The sequence below is a fragment of the Sciurus vulgaris genome, assembly GCF_902686455.1.
Source record: "Sciurus vulgaris genome assembly, chromosome: 11".
In the NCBI taxonomy this organism is placed as follows: Eukaryota; Metazoa; Chordata; class Mammalia; order Rodentia; family Sciuridae; genus Sciurus; species Sciurus vulgaris.
This window is the reverse complement of record NC_136472.1, coordinates 23,453,428-23,462,123: the sequence shown is the minus strand read 5'-3', so window position 1 is coordinate 23,462,123 and position 8,696 is coordinate 23,453,428. Positions and strand designations below refer to the sequence as shown.

The 8,696-nt window shown below is 34.1% G+C and overlaps 1 pseudogene across 1 annotated transcript; it reads right to left on the bottom strand.

Annotated features, from left to right (window-relative positions):
* Positions 1-2,362: 2,362 nt before the first annotated feature.
* On the bottom strand, positions 2,363-3,204 carry LOC306639787 (olfactory receptor 5D13-like; annotated as a pseudogene). Its single transcript has one exon. The product of its transcript is annotated as an olfactory receptor 5D13-like (transcript).
* Between the last annotated feature and the right edge of the window lie 5,492 nt (positions 3,205-8,696).

Below are 8,696 nucleotides of genomic sequence, written 5' to 3'. Positions count from 1 at the left end.
TAAAACATAGATGTATCTCAATAAAAGTGTGCATAATCAAAGATAAAGTTTTAATCAAAGATAAAGTTTGTTCAGAAGAAAGATGTCAAATATTCTCAGTCATGTAAACAATGAAAAGATGGATATGGTTCTATAGCTTTTTTTCATTTTTACTACCACAGCAAATATAGCCACTATATTGTTGTATGCCAATATAAGAGAAATAAAATACCTGAGTGACTAGTTATCAGAACATAGTTTTAAAGAAAGTGTGCTGTGATGCAAATTGGGAAAGTTTATTATTTGTTTGGGACATGAGAGTTGACTGTATTTGACTGTATTTTCATCCTCAGAGGATGAAAGAAGCAATTGTCAAGGCAGCCTGGAATGGAAGAGCCAAGGGATGCAAGTTTAGGAAAGGTTTAAGCAATGTAAACTTTAGGAAAACTGTTCTATGATAGCAATAGTTAGTAACAGACTAGTGGTAGTTTAAACACTTTCAAACACTAGTTGATTTCAAGAGTAATTCACATAATGTTGTAAACATTTTTGAAGACCTATTTATTTTAAATTTTAATATCAACACATGTACATATTCTTGATCCAAGGAAATGAAAAGTGATTAACTTGATAACAGAGATTCACATAACAACTACAGAAGGAAGATACATAATGTTTAAAAAAATAAAACACATATTTCTTCCTTTAACAAGATAGTATTTTCCCAGATTTAATGTGCTTAAAATATCACTATTAAAGAAAAAACTAACTAGATTACCAAATTTAAAGATAAAAACATCAAAACGAATATGTAAATATAACATTCCAACTTATAACCTAGTAACTTGTTGAATATACAAGTGTTCTATGGTGCATGCTCAAATTTCTTAAATCTTTTTTATAAGTATCTTTATTCAACTGAAAACATACTTTTGCACACACATACATACACAGGAACTGGAATGGGGCATTTGATGATTGCCCCTCCCTTATTAATCAACAACTAAAATTAAAGTAGCATATTAATATCACTATTTAGTATGCTCCAATAGTATCCAACTGAGGAATCCAAGAATAGCAAGAAGAGTAAGTAAGACACACTTTATCAACAGAATACAGAACAAAAATCATATGGTCATCTCAATAAATGCAGAAAGGGCATTCAATAAGAGTCAACCTTCATTCATGATAAATAGCACTGAACTAATTGGTGTGGACAGAACACACAATTACATAATAAAAATCATGAGTAATAAACCCACAGCTGACATGGTTCAGAATGAGGAAAGCTGAAAGCCTTCTCTCTCAGATCTGGAAGAAGCAGGTAATATTCTCACCCTTGAATTTTGGTGTTAGCTATGTGATTTACTCTGAGTCAGAGATGTCAACACATGATAACCAGGCAAGCTTCAAGTATGTTTTATGGATAGTAAATTCAGTCATGACTCAAAAAGTTCAGGGAAGATGACAGACATGTAGGCATTGGGGCTGAAGATTAATTAGTCAAATTAATTCACTCTTGCAGCCCAAAGAGCTCAGCTGATAGTAGCAGAGATATTTAAGTCATTGACACAATTACTTAGTGCATATGACTACAGTTTATGATTGCTTCTATATCATCAGCAAATAACTGATGCCTAAATAACATCTGTTTGTTACATCCATATCAGTATCGTACATTGTATTTTCATGGGAGAAACTGGGGAAAAATAATGAGATTTCTCTATGTTGTTTTTTTACAGACAAAATGAATTTAAACTTACCTCAAATATTTAACAAAAAATATTTGAAGAAACACATGAACATGAAGTGATAGACTATAAATGATGACCAATATTTGCAAAATTTATAATTTCCTTTTGCAGATACATAATAAAATATATGTATGAATTAGGAAATAAAACTTACATACACTATATTCTAATCTTTGGAAAAATTTGCATAATTTATTTTGATCTATTTTCTTAATCTGGATGAATATGGTGCAGAGTCACATTGATAGTATAATCCTACATGTATATAGGGTGATAATGTCCATCTCATTCCACTGTCCTTCCATCCCCACACTCGCTTTTCTCCCCTCACTCCCCTCTGCACAATCCAAAGTTCCTTCATTCTTCCCTACCCACCCCTCATTATGGATTAGCATCTGCTTATCAAAGAAAATATTCAGCCTTTGGTGTTTTGTGTTTGGCTTGTTTCAAAGAGCATGATGTTCTCCAGGTCCATCTATTTACCTGTAGATGCCATAATTTCATTTAAAGTCCACTTTATTAGAGTGAACAGATGTTGAAATGTTAGGTGAAGGAAGCTTAAAGATACATGTACTGATTTATTGGTAAAAAGGAAACCAGCATGCTGAGGAACAAAAAGGGTTCTGAAATCATATTTTAGAACAAAATAATTGGGTGTTGATTAACTTCCTAATTGCCTCCTTCACATCTTTTTTCCTGAGGCTGTAGATCAGAGGGTTAAGCATAGGGAGGACCACTGTGTAAAAGATAGAGGCAACCTTGACCATGAGCCACGAATTTTTGGTGGTGGGGACAGAGTAGAGAAAAAGGTTGGTCCCATGGAAGATAGTAATGGCGGTCAGATGGGAGGCACACGTGGAGGAGACTTTGTGGCACCCCCATTTGAAAGCATTTTCATGACAGTGATGAAAATGAAAACATAGGAAGCAAGAATGATCACCAGGCTGCTTATTTCATTCAATGTGGCAAAGACGAAAAGGATCTTCTGGCTAACAGAGGGGTCAGAGCAGGACACAGAAACAATAGCAGCATGTTCACAGACAAAATTATTTATAAACTTAGTCCCACAAAAAGACAAGGTCAACAAAAAGTATGTGAATGTTAAAGAACAGACTATACTCCAAGAATATGATGTGGCCACCAACAAAGAACATAGCTTCTGGGACATTGCCACCCTGTAGAGGAGAGGATTGCACACGCCCACAAATCAGTCATAGTCCATCACTGCCAACATGAACGTCTCTGTCATCACAAAAATGCATGCAAAGAAGAACTGCAGGATGCAGCCTGGGAAGGAGATGGTTCTCTCTTCCACCACCAAGTTTTCTAAGAGTTTGGGAGTCACCACGGTAGAGTAGCAGAAATCAATGAAGGACAAGTGACTGAGGAAAAAGTACATGGGGGTGTGGAGTTTGGGGTTTACCCTGATGACCAGGATCATGCCTGTGTTGCCCAGCACAGTGACTGTGTAGATGGTCAGGAAGAGCAGGAACAGGGACACCTAGAGCTCTGGGTACTCTGAGAAACCCAGGAGGATGAATGTCACTCCAGCAGTCTGGTTTTCTTGGGTTCTGTGGATACAATGGGAAAGTTGATCCAAAGAAGTGAGACTCAATAATCACAGTTGGAAAGGTTAGGAAGAAACGTGGGGAAGTGTAATTAGTCTCGTTAAAAAGTGTTGCTGAAAACATTGGGTTAATGCTGCTACAACATTTTAAAAATCAGTGTTTACTTATATCATGTCTTCACAGCAAATTATTTTGAAATTTAAATGGTTGAAAACAAAGACAGGAAGAATGAAAATAGAATATATTCTTCTATATTCAAAAAATAAGAATAACTATTACAGTAGACAGAAGGTTTCCTGAGAACAGCTACTAAATTTTTGCCTGAATCTGTGGTTAGTAAACATAATTCAACAGGAAGAACACATGTAACAAGTTTCTATAGCTTCCTCACTGCCTTACCTCTTAATATCTGATGGAATTAGCTTAAAACTGTTCAAAAAATTATAAAGTGTTAACCTCCTTGTAAAATAATGAATTTAAAATTTTATTCTTCCTTTTGTTTTCCTCTTCACTGTCTTGTAACTCCAAGTCACTCCACATTTTAACACATTCTGGAGTTGTGCTGTGGTAATATACTAAACATTTCCATTCATGTTGAACTAGTTTTGAAAACTTCAAAAACTTCTTTTTCACAGAATTTTGTATTACTCAGTAAAATGTGATTACAGCATAATAAAATTTGTGCAGTTATAAAATAGTGAAAGTTTCAATGACTCAAAATCTATTTGTTTTCCAATATGGTAAATTTCAGAAGATGGTTAAGCGAGAAACAATAGAAACTGTGAAAATGCTAGAAATTCATATTATTTTAAGTCATGGAAAAATACATCTGCTATTTTGACTCAAGCTTAAAGCCTTGTCAAAAATAAGTATCAGAATACAGACTCATTACCAACAGGACACCATAATTATTCCTCAATGCTGCAGTCATTTCAACAACACTCAAAGGAGAAAATTAAAACTGTAATATTTAAATCACTAGGGATGAAAGTAGAAACTTGTGTAACCAATTTAAAGCATATACATCATGGTGTGATGCATAGCAGATGGGCAACACTATATTCATTACAACATGAGCAGGTAGTGTGGTTTAAAAACTGTATTGAGTTGTGAAAATCAGACCCAAGGAGTGGCAACTGTCCACAGGTGGGCACATTTGGAAATGAAATGTAGAATTATTTTTTCATCCCTGAACCCACACAACAGAAGCACTGCAGGATTTCACTTGGGCACTTAATCTAAGTACACAGCTGTCTTTCTGTCATCCTAGGTAGGTAGTTGCCCATCACACTCTCTTCACTTGCAAAGGCTCCTTCCTGTAGGAAAGATGTTTCACACAAAGTCTGATTGCTCACCAAACCTTTGCAATAAAGATATTACATCTTTGCAACAAATGCTAGTCTTATGGCTATACATCCCTGCTATAGTCCTATCAATCTAAATATTTTATGGAGCATGGTGAGAATAATTTTCCCCAATGATTTTAACCTCACGGTAGTGACTTAAAGAATTCAAATATGATTATCAATGAAAGCATAGAATTTTTTAACTAAAGTGGCTCAGATCTAGATAGCCAATCTCATAACCACTAGCTTAACACATTCTTCTCTAATGCTATACTTATCAACCTGTCAAATAGCACACATTTGTTTGCACAAAGTATGTTTTCCAATCCTGTTCTCACTTTTATAATGCATTATTGTTCCACTTTCATTGTAAACTACACTCACTTTTTCTTCTCTCCTGTGTACAGGTAAACACTAAAGTTTTTAATTGACAGTTATCAATGACTGAAACCTATCATTTATATAGGTGTTACTCTTACCTCCTCAGAGATTGTGGATATTGTAAAGGTGATTTTTTATTACTCCCTATTTACCAAAATACTGATTTCATTCATGTACAAATTCCTGAGAAAACTAGATAAATTCTGGTTATTCAGCCATGGGTTTTGTCTTAGTGAAATGAATTGGATCTGGGGGCCCTGGGACTGATAAATCACTTTGTCTCCTATGAATACTACTATAACTCAACATTTTCCCACTAATGGGAAATAAAAGAACTGAGTGAACTCGCCTATATACAGAAGCTCCTGAGTGGTGCATTTACTGAAGAATCTTTTGCTAAGACCAAGAAAATTCAAAAATCCTCCGTATTTAATTAATAGAACAGACCCTAAACAGTAGAGTCCAAAGTGTATTTCATTAAATGTTTAAAATGTTGATTTATGTCCCAACCTTTGAAGGAAACTGAGAGATACCAGAAAACTTGTTACACCAAATACTTTATCCTAGTACCAAAAGTGTTACAAATATTTATCATTAACCATGGGGATCTGGAACTAGAGAATATCACTGACGTGTTGCCAAGGAGTTCCAATTTGAGCAATTAACTATAACAATCACTGTTCCCTGTGGGATCTTGATTGTATATTACTTTTTTAAACCCCTGGGGTATTCCTGATATCAACCTAACTCATTAAACACAATAATGACTAGATCTTGACTTTATGTGAATATAAAACACAGACATGTACAAGGAGAAATAGCTATAAAAATAATTCAGAGGTTGCTATTACTAATTTATTTTGAATTTATTCTTCTATCTTTTATCACAAAGGTTTACTTATGTAGCTCTGTGTCTGCATGTAGAATTCCCTACATAATAACTTTTATTGCTAATGCTTCATTTGTTAATTAACAATTCATTTATATTCTTATCCACATCATTCATTTTATTAATAGAAAATAATTTTTGGCCAAAGATGTTTATATACACTATTTTGTCTGAAATAATTGATTTTTGTATTTCTAGTACAGGAAAATCTGCTTATGTAAAGGATAATACACTCACTAATAGACTTTAAATACACTGAATTTTATTGCCATCCCACAAGAGTTATTGAAGGAGTTTTCAGTTTTACCACATATAAGATCATATTATCATTCTCTACATTTTGAATGCATGTTATTTCTTTCTTTTCTCCAATTTCTCTGGATAGGACTTCCAGAACTATTTCGAACAAGAGTGTTGCAAGTGAGCATCTTTTTTTTTTTTTTTTTTCTATCTTAGGTAAAATGTTTTTATCTTTTCCCTATTCAGTAATATGTGGTTCTGTTATACCTATAGACTGTGTCAAGGTATGTTCCATTTATACATAATCTCTTAAGAATTTTAATAATGAAGGGATGTTGAATTTCATTGAATGCTTTTTATGCACCTGTTAAGTTATTACGGATTGTTTTCCTCACTTTATTGAGGTTATTTGTTGTAAATATTAACTTGCATATGTTGAATCATCCTCAATTCCCTGGGATAATTCCCACTTGATCAAGATAAATGATTGTAGTTTGCCATTGGATTCAGTTTGCAATTTTTGTGGAGAAATTTTGCCTCTCTATTTAGCAGGAACACCTGTTTAGTTTTGTGATTGTTGTTATACCCACTACTGATTTTGATATCAGTATAATAATGTTTCACATAATTAGTTTAAAAGAATAACTTTCCATTCAATTTATTAGAATTATTACAGAAAAATTAATGTTACTTCTTTATATCTTTGATAAATTAAGCAGTGAAGTGACCCAGTATTGGGGTTTTCTTTATGGGGTAATTTGGACTACTGACTCAATTTTCTTAGTCATTGTTGGTTTAATTAGTTTTTATATCTCTTCAAAGTTCAGTGATAGTAGGTTGTAAGTGCCTGAAGTTGTCAATTTCTTCTAGTTTTTCAAATTTTTTGGCATAAAGTTGTTCATAAGAGTTCCTAATGACCCTTTGTATTTCTATGGTATCAGTTATGTCTCTGTCTCTCTTTTTGTTAATGCCAACATTTTTTTAGGTCTTCTCTAGTTTTTTTCATAAACTAACTCTACACTTCAATTACAATAATCTGCATAACTTTTTTAATCTTTATGTATACCCTCAGAAAATATTCTGCCACACATCTTAGAAGGGGAAAAAAAACCGCTCACATTTATTCATCCTATATCCAAAAGTTTTATAGAAGAATATCAAACGTTCATTTGTAATAAAAATAGCTTATAGCCACCACTTAATCCAATGTTAATGATGTAAATTGTTACTTTAAATGCATTGAGCTTTACAGTTAAAATTTATACTCTTAACATTAAAAGTAAAATTTGAGAATTTTCTGGAAAAAAAATGTGTTTCATTTCTGTAAATAAGTTGCTCATTCCCAAGTATTTACCAAAATGAAAGTGCATCCCGCTTTAAAGGAGTTTTAATGTGTCATTTGTAGCTTTACATTTTTTTCTCGCTTGCTTTTCTTTCCCACTAAAAGACAGAAGATTAATTGGATGGCCAAATCACAAAGTATATAAGATTAACATCAATATATAAAAATTATGCATTCCAAGTTTTACCCTAGTGGCCCTATTGAATGTACCAAATGTTGTATGATGCATGCTCAAAATCTCTAAATAACTCTTTGTGTTTAAACATCTTATTGAGATTTTCTGAGAAGATATCAGATCCATATGGCAGGGTAGGTCTCCCCAACCATCACCCCTACTCAGAAACATTAATTTGAAAAAAGTATCCATGTAAAAATATACTTTAAAAAAAGCTAAAATCCCAGAATCAGAGATCATGGTATCTTCTTTTAGCAGAATAAGAAAAAAAAAATCATCGAAGAGATCTTGAAGTGCAGTCTCACCTTGCCTCCATTCTTCTCCCCCAGTCCCAGATACCATAGTATGGAGAAAGGTGCCATAGGCTTTAGGGAAGAAAGGGGAGTGGGTGGGGTACTTTGCTTTAGACCTCAGCACTAGGTCCAGAGTAAATCTTGGAACTTGTCAGAAGCTCATGTTTTCTGATTCCGAGTTGCTCCCTCTGATGGAACCCTTGCTCTAGTGACCAGCTAGAATCTGTCATCCCTATCTGGAATCCCAGAAGGTACAGCAAGGAGAGAAGCAGTGTCTCCTTGGGGGAAGAAGAGGGAAGTTGGGTGGAGGTCTTTGATTTGTAATCAAGTACTAGGGCCACAGTAGTAAAACTGACCATTGGGGAAAACACCACGGTACTTCATCTTAGGCTGCAATCTATTGGTGGAGCTCTTAGACCTGTCCCAGCATGAGAAGGACATCTGCCACTCTGGTGGGACATATTTGTGTTCTGGTGCATACAATTGCAGGGTAACTACAGAAGTCTTGGTCCCCAAATGGACCTTTGTGGCAGGCAGATGGTAATGACCTTGGGTCTACCTAATGATGCTACGTAAGGGGTATAGCATTTTCCTTTGAGGCAACAAAAGTAGTTTGGAATGAGGCAGCGTTATAAATTGCACAACACAATGTATCAGAGAAACTGAATTTTTATATTAAAATTTTTATATTTTACATTAAAATAGTTTATTTTAGGCTAAAAGAACTTT